This window comes from Alligator sinensis, unplaced genomic scaffold (genome assembly GCF_000455745.1).
Source record: "Alligator sinensis unplaced genomic scaffold, ASM45574v1 scaffold266_1, whole genome shotgun sequence".
In the NCBI taxonomy this organism is placed as follows: Eukaryota; Metazoa; Chordata; order Crocodylia; family Alligatoridae; genus Alligator; species Alligator sinensis.
Window position 1 is genome coordinate 1,198,558 of NW_005842362.1, and position 16,868 is coordinate 1,215,425.

General features: G+C 45.5%; 1 long non-coding RNA gene across 1 annotated transcript in view; it reads left to right on the forward strand.

Annotated features, from left to right (window-relative positions):
• LOC112551168 overlaps nt 1-16,868 on the forward strand; it is a 25,734-nt gene that overhangs the window by 3,824 nt on the left and 5,042 nt on the right. The window contains exon 2 of the long non-coding RNA XR_003095364.1: nt 4,573-4,633. This is a non-coding gene — a long non-coding RNA (uncharacterized LOC112551168). The remainder of the gene's footprint in view (nt 1-4,572; nt 4,634-16,868) is intronic.

Here is a 16,868-nt window from a genome sequence, read left to right on the forward strand (position 1 = left end):
TCCCTTCCCCCCCTCCCCCCCCCCCCCCCCCCCATCAGCTGCTGGAAATTGGGTATTTTCGAGGAGAGGGTTTTTTTTTTTCCTTTTATCTTTCAAAAGCAAGGTACATCTCTTATTTAGGCCGTATTGTATGTGAGAAATACAATAAATTGAATGTTTGAGTTTCTGCTACTGTGCACTACGGGGGGGCAGCTCACGCCACTGTGCGCTCCCCCAGGGCAGGCATAGGGGGCATGTTCCCCCCGGGTCTGTGCATGGAGCGAGGGTGGGCTGTGGCTGCGGGCTGGGGCCAGGGGTGGCACTGGGCTCTTCCTGGCAAGAGGGCTGGGCCGGGGCTGCTCTAGAAGTGGGCAGCAGTGGAGATGGGAGAGAGAACAATGGGGGAATGCACCCCCGTAGCCCCAGTTGTCACGTGCACATTAGAGGTATACCAGTTTGTAGTCCACAGTCACTGCCAGCAGTAAGTTTGAGCAGGGGAAGGGGTGTCTAACCCCCCTCTCTGGCCCCAGACCCGACCTGTAGTTTGCCAAGGGGGGGCATTCCCTCCCTTGCAGACTGGGCTGCAGAGGGGCAGAGCGAACCTGGCTCTTTGGAGCAGACAGCACAGCATAGCATAGCCCAGCCGAGGGCTTCAAAGCATGCTGGGATGCTGGGGGAGTGTGATTTAACTTGAACCAGGAAGGGGTCTGGGACAGAAGCTTCATAAACCGGTTTAACCAAATCAGTTAAGTCTGGTACTACATTCAGCCAGGTTTATCTTAAACCAGTTTCAGCCATTTGGGGCATTTTTACACATGGAAGTGCCACAGCGCTGGGTGCTTTGAAAAGTGTCAGGTGCTGTGTTGCTTGCAATTGTATAAGCGGAGAAATATGCATCAGTGCTGAGAGAATGGAAGGTGTTTTAGTTCAAAAGCTCAGTGCCACCATTTTCTGTGCGCTGACGTGCATTTTGCTGCTTATACAACTGCACGTGGCACGGCGCAGTTTGTATCGGCTCATGTGCGGAGCAGACTTGATTAATTGAGCCTGCTCCGAAGTGGCAGGTCTCTGGTGTATCACGGGACAAAAAGGTATGTGTATAAATTCCCTTTGAAACTGGCTTATGTGTACTGAACTTTTGTTCTGTTACAGGTTGAAACCAGTTTCTGATCATTTAATCTGGTTTATGTGCAACTTCTGTCCCTAGCCCTGGTGCTTTTTGAGTACATGGTGTTATGGTCTTAGCAGCCTCCAAACTGGTAAAGTGAGTTTCAGCCCATGAAAGCTTGTGCTGTTTGTATCTCTCTACTTTGGTTAGTATATAAGGTGCAAATCTAGCTTAGCTCCCCTTGTTTTCAACGTTTGTAAGAGCAGCCCTGGCAATAAAAAGTTATCTTCATTTTCAAAGTATCTAACAGTCACTGTTGGGGCTGTTATTAGAAGTCTTGAAAATGGAGAGATTAAGGGCTGCTTATATCACAATACTGACAGTGCTGTGTGCTTAAAGAATAGCTGCAGTGCTATGGCATGTGCAGCTTTGAAACGCTGCAGTTTCAGAGTCACTCTGGAAGCTGCTACTAAGCCTTGAAAATGTGGGGCGATAGCTGTAATGTTGTCTAAGCTCATGTCGCTTCAAGACTTCCAATAGCAGCCCTTTGACATCTGCTTCCACTTCACTATTTTTGGCGTTTTTAAATGAGTATAGTTGCAAAGTAGACAGTTACAGTCTGTGTTCAGTTAGCCCAGGTACATTAAATTTACAAAGTACAGTCAGGCAGAAAGATGCTAGGCATTTAAGTATTCTGTGCACTTTAATCGATGTTTACAGTGTAAGCAATATGCAGCAAGATGGGTACAGGCTTTGTGGGATGTTAAGTGAACTATGAATTTATCTGCTATGCATATAAGTAGAGTGCTGTGTATTTATTTACAGTACAAAGGAATGTCCAGGTAAATAACTAATAATCTATATCTAGGGAAATTACTAGTTAAGGGTATTTATATATTTTATTGAATTATTTGTATTGGAATAGTACTTAAGGACTCTAACCAACAAGAAGGCTGCCTTGTGCTGGGTACTGTACATGCACCGAGTTGGAGGCAGCCTTTACCAACAGGTTTACAATCTGAATAAATAATTTTTTTTGTTTGTTTTTGTGTGGTGTTGAGTATTTCAGTCACTGATACCTAGGGACCTGCTCAAACTGCGATTTCTTGATTTTCACGGAAACCACGAAAAACAGCTATTTCCTCAAAATTGTGTGGAATCTCGGGGGGGGTGGGGGACTTGCTACTAAAAAAAATGCTGGCTCCCTAGTGGGAGCCAGTGGCTGCTGTGGCCCAGTCTTGCAGCCCATGGGGGGCAGGTGGGGGGGAGCTGCCAGCACGAAGTGGGGTGGCCACACCCTCTGCCACTGACTGACTGAGAGGATTGCTCTTCATGTAGTCCCACCCCTCTCTTTCAATTAGCGGTGTTGGATGGGGTCACAAGAAGGGCAGGCCTATTGACCAATCAGCGGTGAGGGCTGGGGCTACTGGGGCCTCTTGCCCAATCAGTGGCTTGGGACAGTGCTATAAGCCTGGGGAAATGGCAGTTTGTGCCGCAGTCAGCCTGCGAAATTGCCTGTCTGCCACCTCAGTTTTGGGTAGGTCCCTGCCAATATCCTGCCCATCAGGAATATGCTTATGTAATGACCATAGTATTTGATTCTTTTTTTTTTTTTAATTGTTTACTAAAAAGGAAAATGTTGCCTTTCTCCTCCCTCCGCTCCTCTGTAGTGAAGAAGTAACATAATAATAGCCTGTTGAGAAATGAATTGTTCTGGGATCAGTGGTGGATTGAGATGAATAGCAGATGGATGAATAGCTGGAAATAGGACTTTACACAATAGGAGTATGAAATATGAAGAATACAGTGAGCCTATATACGGAGGATGATATGAAGATTTTCTGCATTCAAATGGAAAGAATAAAAATATTGTTTCCACACAGAAAACAAGATGCTGGGCTTGTCTGTAGTTTGGAGATTAGATACGGATGGTTATAATCCAAACCACCACCTTCCTTCAACAAATAAACCAATTGGATAATTCTCTGACTTGGACTGTGAGAGCTGCAGTTTTATTTGAACATTTGCCTGCCTTAGTTTTTTGACTTTCATTTTAAATGTGGGGGTTTTCATTGTATGCATAGCTGCTACCTTTGCTAGAGTTGTGAGTGTATGGCGGTTTTTTGTTTGCTTGCTTTTCTGCAATAGACGAGAGTTTAAGGTAATACTTCTGTTTGCCAGATGATAGGCTACAGACTAAAGCTGTTATTGGGACAGAACAACCAGCTGGCTGTTGGGGGAGCAGGGAAGAAGGAAATGGCTAGCAATTGAACCATCTCGTGTTTTGGTTTTGGTTTTTTTTTTTTGCCTTTCCCCTCCCTTCACTGTTCTTTTCAAACTTAGCCATGGCAGACTGTTTGTCTTCTGGGACCAGGAAAGGATGCCACATCTAGCTATTTTTTTGACAAGAGGGGAGGGTCACTAGCAGGAAAGAGGAGGGTTAAATAAGGAAGGAGCTCCTCAAGGACCCCAGGGGAAAAAATGGAGGTCAAATTAGCTTCAGAAAGACTTGCTTTGGGGGAGGTGAAAAAGAAGGCTATAAAAGAACAAAGGTAAAATACCATATGAAATCACTTAGTTCTCATAATGTTGCCCTTTCCCATGAGGAGGCTTTTGAATAACTTTCATAGTAATGTTTCTCATATGCTAACTGTAGATTTTAAATAGTAGGCATTACTCTTTCTCCAAGCTGTTAACCTTGCAGTAGAGTTAATCAAATGTATGGGCTGGTATCTGAGTTGTACACTACACTTTCTTCTTCTTTTGTTTTAATAATATAAAAACAGCTAAATAATAAGTGATGACTATAACTATACAGACTGATCATCAGTGACATTCATTGGGTTTAGTAACCATTGTCACTTTTGAGTTAAGTGACCTTATGGTGTTTCTAACTAAGTTGTGTGTGACTTCCTGTAAGCAATTGTTATAATGCTTTGGTGGTGGTATTTAACTTCTGATGTACTGAGGGAGTGAGAGCACTTTTGGCTAAGACCTAAGCAGGTTGTTTTTAATTTACAGCACAAGGATAGATTGTAATAGCTTTCCAGTTTGTTTGTTTTTCCTAACCAGCAAGTTCTAAATTGAAGTCTAGTCAAATTTTGGAATTAAATATTAAGTACTTCTTTATAGCACTTTAAAGATGTTAAGTAATTTTTTATTAACAATTGATAGGTTCTCTCTTTAACAGTAAGTAAAATTCTTCATGGGTTTATTTTTTAAACTAGGCTGTCTCGCTTCTAATAGTTTGTCCTCTTATGGATTTCATGAGAGACATATAACATCCCTTGATTTGTTATAGTGCAACTGCACAATGTGATTCTCACCTGGTTTTTCAGTTTTGAGTTACAGTAACTAAAAAGCACAGCTTTGGAAAAACACAGCCAATCTGTTCCAAAATTGCATGGAATGTTTTTAGGCATCATAGGCCATTACCTGGATGGATGTAACTTTAACCAATTCTTCACCTCTGTTTTCTTGTGCAGGGACCGGGACTTCCCTGCTGTGATAGAAGCCGGACGCGAGGGGATCGCCTTCAGACCTCAGGTTGGGGAGGACCGGGTTAGAGAGCTTCTGGAGGGGCTGGACGCGTTCAAGTCAGCGGGTCCGGATGCTCTCCACCCCAGGGTGCTGAGGGAGCTGGCTGGGGTTATTGCAGGGCCCCTGGCACGGCTCTATGAGCGATCGTGGTGCTTGGGCCAGGTGCCAGATGATTGGAAGGTAGCTAATGTGGTCCCCATCTTCAAGAAAGGGAAAAGGGAGGACCCAGGCAACTATAGGCCCGTCAGTCTTACCTCAATCCTGGGGAAACTCTTTGAGAAGATCATCAAGGAGCACATTTGTGATGGGCCGGCATCAGAAATGATGCTCAGGGGCAATCAGCATGGATTTATTAGGGGGAGATCATGTCAGACCAACCTGATTGCCTTTTATGATCAGGTCACAAAGGCCACGGATGCAGGTGTCGCGGTGGATGTAGTCTTTCTGGACTTCAGCAAGGCCTTTGACACCGTCTCTCACCCCATCCTAATTAATAAACTAGGCGACTGTGGCATAGACGCCTACACAGTCAGATGGAGTGCAGATTGGCTGAAGGGTCGCACTCAGAGGGTGGTGGTGGATGGATCATACTCGACTTGGGGGGAGGTGGGTAGTGGAGTCCCCCAGGGCTCGGTCCTGGGGCCTGCGCTGTTCAATTTCTTCATCAGCGATCTTGATGTTGGGGTGGAAAGCAACCTGTTTAAATTCGCTGATGACACCAAAATTTGGGGGGAGGTGAGCACGCTAGCAGGGAGAGAGAGATTGCAGAAGGATCTGGATAGGTTACAGGGGTGGGCAGACAGGAACAGGATGCGTTTCAATACGGACAAGTGCAGGGTGCTGCACTTGGGTAGTAGGAACCAGCAGCACACTTATACGATGGGGAACTCCCTACTTGAGAGCACGGAGGCGGAAAGGGATCTTGGTGTCATTATTGACTCCAAGATGAACATGGGCCGACAATGCGAGGTCATGGTTGGCAGGGCTAACCGGACCTTGTCGTGCATCCACAGGTGCATCTCGAGTAGAGCCAGGGAGGTGATCCTCCCCCTCTATGCGACGCTGGTCAGGCCACAGCTGGAGTATTGTGTCCAGTTCTGTGCGCCCCATTTCAGGAGGGATGTGGACAACATGGAGAGGGTCCAGAGGAGGGCCACCCGCATGATCCGGGGACAACAGGGCAGACCCTACAGTGAGAGACTGCGGGACTTGAACCTATTCAGCCTCCACAAGAGAAGGCTGAGGGGGGACCTGGTGACCGTCTATAAACTCACTAGGGGGAACCAGAAGGGTTTGGGGGAGACGCTGTTTCCCCTAGCCCCCGCTGGCATAACAAGGAGTAATGGGCACAAGTTGATGGAGAGGAGGTACAGATTGGACATCCGAAAAAACTACTTCACAGTTAGGGCGGCTAGGAGCTGGAACCAACTTCCAAGGGAGGTGGTGCTGGCCCCTACCCTGGGGATCTTTAAGAAGAGGCTGGATACTTACCTGGCTGGACTCATTTGAGTCCCGTTTTTGTTTTTAGGGTTTTTTGTTGTTCTCCCGCCCTGGCGGGGGGTCGGGCTAGAAGATCTATTAGGTCCCTTCCGACCCTGAAACTATGAAACTATGTAGTATCAGACTAAACTGATTTATATCAAACTAGTTTATGGAACTTCTGTCCCATATACCCTCCTGATTCAAGTTGACTAACAGTCCCCCAGCATCCCAGGATGCTTTGCTGCCCTCAGCTGTGCTGTCTACTCCAACGGCGCATGGCTGGCCTTGGCTCCCTTATTTCACAGAGCTGAGGCAGTAAAGCATCTGCTCCCTAACCTCTGCCTGTGCCTGTCAGCCTGGTGGGACCATATTTGGGGGGCGGGGACAGACTCCCTTCTGCACCAGGGGCAGGGAAACCCCACTGAGGCTGGGGGATCTGGCCAGCCCTGGGCTGGAGAGAGTGTTCCCCTGTGGGAGGGATAGCAAGGGGGTGGGGGCATGTGCTTGGCAGCCAGTCAAGGATGATCCCTGTTCGGCTGTTTTCACGTGTCCTCTGCAGTGGCCGGAAAGCTAGGAGGTGTTCTCCAGCACCCCCAGCTGCTGGTATGGGCTACTGCAGAGGCCTGGCTGCCTTTCCGGTTTCAAAGTGAATGTTGGTTCACGTTTATTATCTGTTCAATCTATGCAGTTTAGAGAAACCTACAAAGATTGAGTTGACTCAGCCTGGGGTTTTTTGACTGTCTGTACTTGGCCAAGAAGGCTGCTTGTACATGCCATGGGGATTTAATTTGGTTTAGTTCTCTCTAAATTGAAACGGTGGGTTGTTAAAAGTACTGCTTCAACTTAAGGAGAATTAAACTGAAGAAAACGGCTGTCATGTGTACGCAAGGGTGAGGGCCTGATGCTTAACTGTCTTTTTTGGGGGAGAGCTGCCAGTGGGCTGAACTGTCCCTGAGCTGCACGGGGGCACCCTGAGGTAGCACCTACCCACTGGCACCTGGCCCAGGTGGTCCCGGGGGGTGCCACAGCCATGGAGGGGAGCACTGGTACCCCACACAGCTCAGGCAGGCAGGCCCTGGGGAGAAGGAAAAAAAAAAAAATCAGGCACCCCATGCACTGTTGCACTTTGTTAGGTAGGTGTCGGGACCCAGGGCAGCCGGCCAGCAGCTCTCCCTGACTCCCACCTGGGCAGTTAAGGGTCCGTCAGGCGGGTACTTGTGACGCATGGAGTGGAATTAATTAGGCGGACGCTTATCGGTTGCAAAGCAAGATTATTTACTCACTCTGTCAAGGTGGTGAAAGACGGAGGTCAGATATACTTAGTTAGTTACAGCTTAGAGTTCGTTTGGTTGGTCTGCAGACATATATACGGGCCAGCGGTCTTATCGGGCACGCGGGTCAAGGGTACGCCAGGGAGGTCGTGGCGGGAAGACGCTGACAACTGATCAAATTGTCAGATTTACTCCAAGGTGTGGACAGAGTTGTCTTTGACTTTGGCGGAAACGCAGCAGGGTTTTGTTTGTATGATAGCCAATTGTTTTTTCGCCACGTCATAAATTTAATTAGAATCGCCAATTGTATAGTGGTTTTCGCTAGGGTGTTATCATAGGGTTACTCCTTGTTTTCTTTGACCAATTATAATGATTTATGTACAGCACAGAAGGCTAAGTTCTATTTCATGTTGGTGTCGCAGTTATAAATTTCTTTTTGACATGCGCAGCAAAAAAACTGTTACTATCTTCTTGTTAGTTAACTCTTAGTTAACCTAGTACAGACTAAAACTGTTTTGAATGGTTTTACTTGTTTGTGACATGGGCACTACTTAATTTGGTTTGTGACAGTAGGAAACTAAAATACCTCGGAGTTGTTTTATCTTGCTACTTATCAAAGTAATTTAAAGCAGAATACACTGACCATGCAAACAGCAATGCCATTAAAGCGGTGCAAAAGGGCATTTAAACTGCTTTAAAGGACAGTTTTGTGGCATGTACAAGGCCCCATGTTTCTAGACTTGCAGTAAATATTTTAGATTGACTTAACTTCTGTCAAACTTTGAAAAGAATTCTGAAGTAGCTATTTATGTGTTCTGGAGAAATATGTGACACGCGTCTCCCCGCCATGGTCTATCCAAACATCTTACAATGTTGGGTGTATTTTTGTCTTCACAGCACCTCATACAAGGTATGAAGGTGTTGCCCTTCATTTTAGAGAGGCAGGATTGGGACTTGGTCTAATTCAGGTAAGCAGTCTGTGGTGGAGTATGGCATTGAATTTGGCTTTCTCAAGTCCAAAGCCAGCATCTTCACCACCAGGCAGTTCTACTTCACTGGAATTGGCTGTAAGTGCCTGCAGTATAACGTTAACTCAAGTTTATTAAAAAGGGTTTTGGTTTTTTTTAAATAAAGGTTTGAGACTGGCAGAAGTGAGGTAGTCCAGTTAAGATGGGTAACTATTATGATCTATTTAGGCATGAAAAATTACAGATAATATTGCTAGTGTATGAAAGCAACTTTTCATGCCCCTGGTATGCAAAAACGATTGTGGAAAAGCAACAAGAGAGTTTGCCATTTAATTCTAGCCTAGAACATGTGTTCTGTTTCATTAAAGAACCCATCAACACTTCAAAGGCAATACAGCAAGCAATAAGAACATGCAATAATTGAATTTTTATTAACAGCCACTGAAATGAGGTCATATTAAATATACATCACAGTAATACTTTTGCACAAGTTGTAGCAAAGAAACCTGTCTGTACATTATTCAATATGTACTTCTAGGAAAGTCTAAGATAAAATTGTTAAAACCCCCCCATTTTAGAGAGAAAATGAATTGCATTAACAAATCCAACTTATCAGATTACAAGTTTAACATTTAAATATGTAGCCAATCCTCTAAAATATGCATAAAAACAGATATTCCTGTTCCCTCACCAGTATTGTCCAGGCCAGGGTTTCCCAAACTGTGGTACATGTACCCCTGGGAGTATGCAAAACATCTCTGGAGGTATGTGGGAGAAATTGTAAAATGGTGGATTTAATTTTCATTATTTTAATAATAGGCATTTGAGGAGTTAAAATATAAAACATATGCTGGTAGGGGTACATGGGCAGCTGGTAAATCTGGAAGGGGGTACACAATAAGAAAAAATTTAGGAACCTCTGCCCTAGGCCATAGTAGAAGTGCTCATGATGCAGCCCTGTCAGATTCCAGCAAAGCTGTGAGTTCTGCTAAATACGTGTCCTAAGGACATGAAAAAGGAAACAAAAGCGGTGTTCCCTTAATCCAAGTCGGTGTCCACAGAGGAGTCTTGTGTTCTTTTCTTGTCTTCCTTTCAGTCTCTGACAGTTCCTTTACATTTCAGTTGATTTTTAAGTTTTTTGGGGGTTTTTTCTTTTTTTTTTTTTTTTTTCTTCATTTCTGTATGTGACCTGCTTAATAATTCACCCCCTTTTTCTTATTTGGAACTCTGAATAATACAACGTTAACTATCTTTTGTTCATCTCTGCTTTTAGATTTCAGATTTGTTCCTACTTTATTCTTAACTATTGGCTCAAAGAACTTGAACTTTTCAGTATTCAAAAGGTTCTTAATTTTTTTGGTTTGGAAGGAGAAAATCCTTTTTCAGCAAATTCCAACAATTTCCACCAGACTTCTAATTCCAAGTAAGCATCTCTTCCTCTTCCTGTGTAGAACACTGACTTGATAGGGAAGTTTTTCCATTACTAAAACTTACTAAACTTTTTGAAACTGGTCAGTGAGCTTCAGTAGTGTCACTTTTCTTCCAGGTTTTTGCAGTTGTAATTCTTGCAGACCCTGGAAGATGAGTGATCAATTCCTTATGACTCTTTTATGTTAGAGTTCTTAGGAGTGTTTAATAAGAATGCTGAAGGGTTATCTTATAGCTGGCATCCTGTTTTTTCCTTTAACATGTCTTCAGCCGTTTCCCAGAACAGTTTGATTCTGGGTACTTCTACCATATGTAGCAGAATCCACTTGCCTGTTCCTCTACCATAAATATGTTAGAGAAATGTTTTCTTATTGTATGATAAGGCTGAGAACTAGATCCATAATGACCTTGTAGATGCCTAAACGAGACTTAAGTGCCTAAGTTCTGCCTAGTAATAAAAAACAGTCTAAATAACCTTGCTTCAGATGCTGTAAAACTATATAGGTGCCTCTGTTTTGGCCTGAAGATAGATCTCTTGGTTTAGGCTACTGGGCCTGCTTGGAAGTGATTCAGATTAATTGCCTAGGTACTTAACTCCTTCCTAACCTTCACTGTTGTCTTAAGTATAGCAAAACTCCAACTTTAACCCTGCTTTATTCAGGGAGAAAGTTAGGATGATTTCACACACTTGTATTGCTACAGGCTTATGCAGATGTAAGGGCCTTGTTATGTGGTAAGTTTAGTGGCTTCTGGAGCTCTTAACCACTGGACTGGCTGCACGTTAACACCCTAAGTGTCTTAAAGTTATGTCACTCCAGTGCAGAATTATCTCTAGTCTGCCTAATTTTGTTCCTGTTCCATTACTGTGTGGTCACTTCCCACAGCTATTCTGTCCAAGTTGAAGCCGTCCAGTGTCCCAGAATAGTGTCCCCCTCTTGACTCAGGGCAAGCGGGGACACTGGGGTGCAGCAGGACTGGGCACAGCACCTCTTCTCCTGGGGATGTTGGGCAGAGCGAACGCTGCAGCCCCAGAGCACCTGGCAGTTGCGGTGCCTTGAGCTGCTCTGCAGACTGGCTCTGGTCCTGCTGGGGGCGATCATTGCCTGAGCTCTGCAGAAAAAAGAATTGGGTTCCTCCCCTCTGAGTCGGCGAGCTGCAGGGCTGCTCGCTGGTCTCGCTGAAGCTGACATGGTGGCTCGTGACACAGCAGCTCAGTACTGAGAGTGGGGCTGTTGGGCTTAAGCCTCGACAGCCCTGCTGTCAGTACGGAATTGCTATGTCAGCTTCAGGGAAGGCCCAGGGAAGCTGCTTCCCCAGGTCTGCTCTGCTAAGCTGAACAACACCAAGCCAATCAACATTTGTTAGATTTTATGCTGAAAAACCGAACAAGGCCCTAATTTGCTGTGTAACAGCTGCCCATGGTCCTGAGCAGCAGCTTTCCCTTCCCTTTCAAAGCAGCTACAAATGTATGTTTGTCCAGCCTTTCTGTTTTACATTAAACAGTCATTAGTTTAAAAAAACACAAAAACAGAATTGGTAGCAGGAACTAAAACCTGCAACTCCCTCTTTCAAGAGAGTGCCCTCTTTGTTGAGCTTGCAGGACCATATTTCCTTCTGTTTGCGTTCCTCCTCGTCCAGTGACTCTAACATCCTTAGCTAAATAGTGGCTCAGCTTCAGCATAGGGATGGGGAAGTTTCTATCTAGTTTGTTCTATAGCTTGATGGTTAGGGCATTCTCCTGGGAGGGAGGTGTCAGTTTGGGTCTCCTAAGGCTGCAGAAGTTGTAGAACCCAGGCTTTCTACTTCAGGGCAAGTGCTTTAACCAGGAGACTAAGAAGTGAATGTGGGATGCTGTGCTGCTTGCTCTGAAATCAGTACTGTTGCTGGGTATCCTGGTTCAGTGTAGGATGCTTTCTCTTTCCATCTCAGCAGTTTGGCTCCTGAAATTAAGGAGATGCCTTCTTTGCAGCTACAAGTCAAGCATCTAACCTCTGGAGGAAGAGAGAACGTTCAGACAGATCCCTTTGTCTAGCATTTCTTGTTGGCCTGCTGTATGTGCTTTGGTTTACCTATGGGAGGGGCCTACATCTCCTCACTCAGTGGATAGGAAACCTAGATCACTAGCTCCCTCATTTTTGGCCCACTATCCTGAGCCTTAAAGTGTTCTAGTACTTTAGTGGAGATTCTTACAAGGTCAACTTGGATCCTGCCCTAAGGCCATTCTCCAAGGAGCTCCATATGGACAAAGACTGAGCGGCCCATTCTGACAACAGAGTTGAAACACATGTAATAAAGACAGTTCAGAGATGTAGTGTTTGAATACAGGCAACCCCCGCTTAATGCTGTTTCGCTTAGCGCTATTTTGCTATAACGCTCATTTTAAATTGATACCTGATTTTATTTAGTGCTCAGCGAGTTTTGTTATAATGCTCGCAGTTGCCATTTTGGATCATCACATACTTTGGTTTCACTTAACGCTCATTTTGCTTAACACTTGTTTTGTCAGGAGCCAATGAAGAGCACTAAGCAGGGGTTGCCTGTATAGGGTTTTAGAAAATAATCATAGAATCATAAAAAATTAGGGTTGGAAGGGACCTCAGGAGGTCATCTCAAAACAGGACCATCCCCAACTAGATCATCCCAGCCAAAGCTCTATCTGGCCAGGTCTTAAGAGCCTCCAAGGATGGAGAGTTCACAGCCACAATGTAAATTTGTACTTCAGAAATGTGAGGGGCAAGGGTTTCCCAGGGTAATATCTTTTATTGGACCAACTGCATAGTTGAGCAGAAGAAAAGAATCTGATTACTGGGATATCAAGGCCTATGAGAAGGGAAGAGGGTTATTCTCACTTCTCATGTGTGGACAGAATTTAGGAATCGGGTAGATTATGTACCTAAAACCAATATTGGTGTTCCATCTTTGGCTCTTAGTGTCCAGCCAGTTTATGAATCTTTGTTCCTAAGTTGATATTTTGAAAGTATTGGGCAGATTTCCCTTGAGCATGATGGTAGTGTCAGAGTATTCCAGAGAAAATTTGATTGAGGGGTGATGGTTATTAAACGTGCAGTGGAAGTCAATAAGTGAGTCCAGGTGTTCAGTCTGGATGAAGCAAATATCATCTGTGTAACACAGGTATAGTGCAGGTTTGATGGTGCAGTTTTCTAGTAATTCCTCCTCTCAGTGGCTGATGAAGAAGTTGGCATATTAAGAGGCCATTTTGGTGCCCACAGTTGTGCTTATGCTTTGGAGAAAGCGATGATTATTGAAAGTAAAGTCATGGGATGAAGTGGATGATTTGTGCAATGGACTGTTGTTAATCTGAGTGTATGCCATGTTCTTGTAGGTACTTCAGGCAGGCAGCTGTGCCTTCATGGTGGGGAATGGTTGTGTACAGGTTGCTGGTGACATTCATGTTTGCAAGTATGGCCTTCTCAGGGAGGTGGTTGATGTGCTGGACTCTGAGGAACTCTGTGGTGTCCTGTAGAAAACTTGCTCTTTGAATGACAAGTGGTTTCAGGATACTGTCTGTGAATCCTGATAGATCTTTAACAAGGGCACCATAGTTGCAGCTGATGGGTCTGCCACACTTACCTTGTTTGTGGATCTTTGGGAGCATATAGAAGGTTCCTATGCAGTTTGTTCAATAAAAGGTATCACCCTAAGAAATCCTTGCCTCCTGCCTAATTCCTGGACCATCACAGCTACAGCATCACTCTAACACTGCTTCAAAAATAGTATTTGGTCATGTAACTAGGCATACGCACAAGTTGATCTTCAGATTGAGTATTTGACTAGCTTGGCATTTTCTGATGTAAACCCTTAACTGTTTCGTTAACATACATTAAGTGCAAAAATCTATTATTAAGTATGGACTTTAAACCTAGAGTATTGAATTCAGTGCTTTGGTAACTTGTTTGTTGTTCATAGATGTAGGGTCAGAAGGGACCTTGTAGATCTTCTAGTCCCACCCCTTGCCCTGGGCAGGAGAGAAAACTGGGCTCAAATGACCCCAGCTAGGTAATTTTCAAGCCTCCTCTTAAAGACCCCCAAGCTAGGAGCCAGCACCACTTCCCTTGGAAGTTGGTTCTAGATCCTAGCCGGCCTAACTGTGAAATAGTGCCTTCTAATGTCTAGTCTAAACTTACTCTCTAACAATTTACGGCCGTTATTCCTTGTTGCTCCGGGAGGTGCTCAGGGGAACAAGGTCTCTCCCAATCCCCGCTGGTCCCCCTAGTAAGTTTATAGACGGCCACCAGGTCCCCCCTCGGCCTTCTCTTGCAAAGGCTGAACAGGTTAAGGTCCTATAGCCTCTCCTCGTAGGGTCTGCCCTGCTGTCCCTGGATCATGTGAGCGGCCCTCCTTTGGACCCTCTTGATGCTGTCCACAACCCTCCTGAAGTGCGGCGCCCAGAACTGGATTCAGTACTCCAGCTGCTGCCTGACCAGTGTCACGTAGAGGGGGAGGGATCACCTCCTTGGCCCTGCTTGTGGTGCATCTGTGGATGCATGACAAGGTGCAGTTAGCCCTACTGACCGTGTTCTCGCATTGTTGGCGTCTTGTATTGTTGGAGTCACTAATGACTACAAGATCCCTTTCTGCCACTGTGCTTTTGAGAAAGGAGTTCCCCAGCCTATATGTATGCTGCTGGTTCCTACTGCCTAAGTGCAGCACCCTGCACTTGTCAGTATTAAATCCCATCCTATTTTCATTTGTCCACCTCTGTAACTCGTCCAGGTCCCACTGTAATCTGTCCTTCCCTTCTAGCATGCCCACCTCACCCCAAATCCTGGTGTCATCTGCAAATTTAAACAGGGTGCTTTTCACCCCGTCATCCAAGTCGCTAATAAAGAAATTGAACAGTGCGGGCCCAAGGACCAAGCCCTGGGGGACTCCACTGTCCGCTTCCCTCCAGGTTGAATATGACCTGTCCACCACCACTCTCTGAGTATGACCCCTCAGCCAATTTTTAATCCATCTGACTGTGTAGGCATCAGTGCCACAGTCGCCTAGCTTTTTAATGAGAATGGGTTGGGAGATGGTGTCAAAGGCCTTCCTGAAGTCCAGAAAGACTACATCCACTGCGGTACCTGTGTCCAATGATTTTGTGACCTGATCATAGAAGGCAATCAGGTTGGTCTGACAGGACCTGCCCCTAATGGAAACCATGCTGGTTGCCCTTGAGCATCATCCCTGCTGCTGGCCCATCACAGATGTGCTCCTTGATAATCTTCTTAAAGAGCTTCCCCAGGATTGAAGTAAGACTAATGGGCCTATAGTTGCCCGGGTCCTCCCTCTTCCCTTTTTTAAAGATGGGGACCGCATTGGCCTTCTTCCAGTCGTCCGGCACCTGGCCAGAGTACCATGAATGCTTGTAAAGCCGTGCCGGGGGTCCTGTGATAACCCCTGCCAATTTCTTCAAGACCTTGGGGTGGAGAGCATCTGGACCTGCTGATCTGAACACGTCCAGCCCCTCCAGAAGTTCCGTAACTCGGTCCTCCTTGACCCTAGGCCTGGCAGAGTCTCTCCTGAGTCCGTCCTGGATCTCGGTGGGGGAGTCCTGGTCCCTGTACAAGAAAATGTAGGCAAAGAAATGGTTAAAGAGGTCTGCTTTCTCCTCTGGTGCAACCACCAGATTGCCAAGCATATCCTGCAGGGGCCCCACATTACCCCATGCCTTCTTCATACTCCCTATGTATTTAAAAAAGGACTTTTTGTTATCCTTGATGCTAGCCCTAGTTCTGTATCTGCCTTAGCTTTCCTAACAGCCCCCCTACAGACCCGAGCGGTGGAGGTATACTCCTCTTTGGTGATAGCCCCTTCCTTCCACTGTGTGTACGCCTTCTTTTTGGCAATCGGGCATTCCCAAATGCCCTTGGTGAGCCTCTTCCCCTTGGTTGGGAGGTCTGTAGTAGACCCCCCTGTATCCTGACCCAGAGCACTTCAGCCTGCCCCTCCTCAGACCCTATCCTGCTAGTTGAGGATATGTATTGCTCTTTCACGTAGAGCACCACACCCCCGCCTTTCCTCCCTGTTCTATCCTGCCTGTATAGTCTATAGCCCCTAATGTTAACTGCCCAGTCGTGAGATGAATCCCACCAGGTTTCTGTGAGCCCTACTATGTTATGAAAAGTGAGAGATGATGGTTACTCAGAGGAAACAATTACTTGCTTTGTGAGTAGAGTACTAGTGCTGACTAAGTACTAGGGGCTGGACTCAATCCTCCAGGGTCCCTTTCAGCCCGAATGTCTATGAAGTACATTTGTTTGCACAGCCAGTCCAGACTCTAAATGTAGATTTTTATTTTTATTTTTTTTCCCCCCTGGCCTTTCAGAAGGGTGTTTTATCCTTGCCTTGAATATGTTCAAGTTCTACAAATCAAATACTTTGACCATTTTAAAGCTGTTTTAAAAGACTTTCTTACAAAAAATGTCCTTTGCGACCTTTCATCTCAGTGACTGGTAATTTTTTTTTCTTTTAGTCATAGCTCTTTAGTTATTATTCAGAGCTTTCCATAATGAACTTTTAAATCAACTTTTTTCATTGGCAGACTTGCCAATAGTACTTGCAACAAACTGATGTCGGTGTATTTCAGAAAAATCCAGTTGTCTGGTATTTGGCTATCATTCAGGTATGTCCATGTAACTAGCATCTGTTAGCTTGTGACCTTTGTATGTTTATATCTTAATTTCATTTCTGCCTTTTGCTCCAAAGACAGATGGCCTGGGCACATTATTTGTCCAGAGATTCCAGTTGCTTTTTAAGTTATAATAAAGCTGTCAATTGCAGAAACCTCAGTCCAGAATTTTTGTTGTATTTACTCAATTCCAAGACAAGGTTTTTTGCCCCCCATTTAACATGGTAGGGTGAGGCCCCTCATCTTGGAATCAAGTGCGAGGCAGCATGAGATAGGCAGCTTCTATGGCTCTGGCTCTGGACCAGGGCCAGAGCCACAGCTGTTGCCTGCCCCTTGTTGCTCCTCCTTAGGGGGGTGAGGGGTGGTGGCACTGCCCACTGTCTTCCCCTATGCTGCTTCTGCCCCCCCCCCCCCCCCCCCCCCCCCCTCTTTTTTCTCCGCCCCGCTCCCGCGACCAC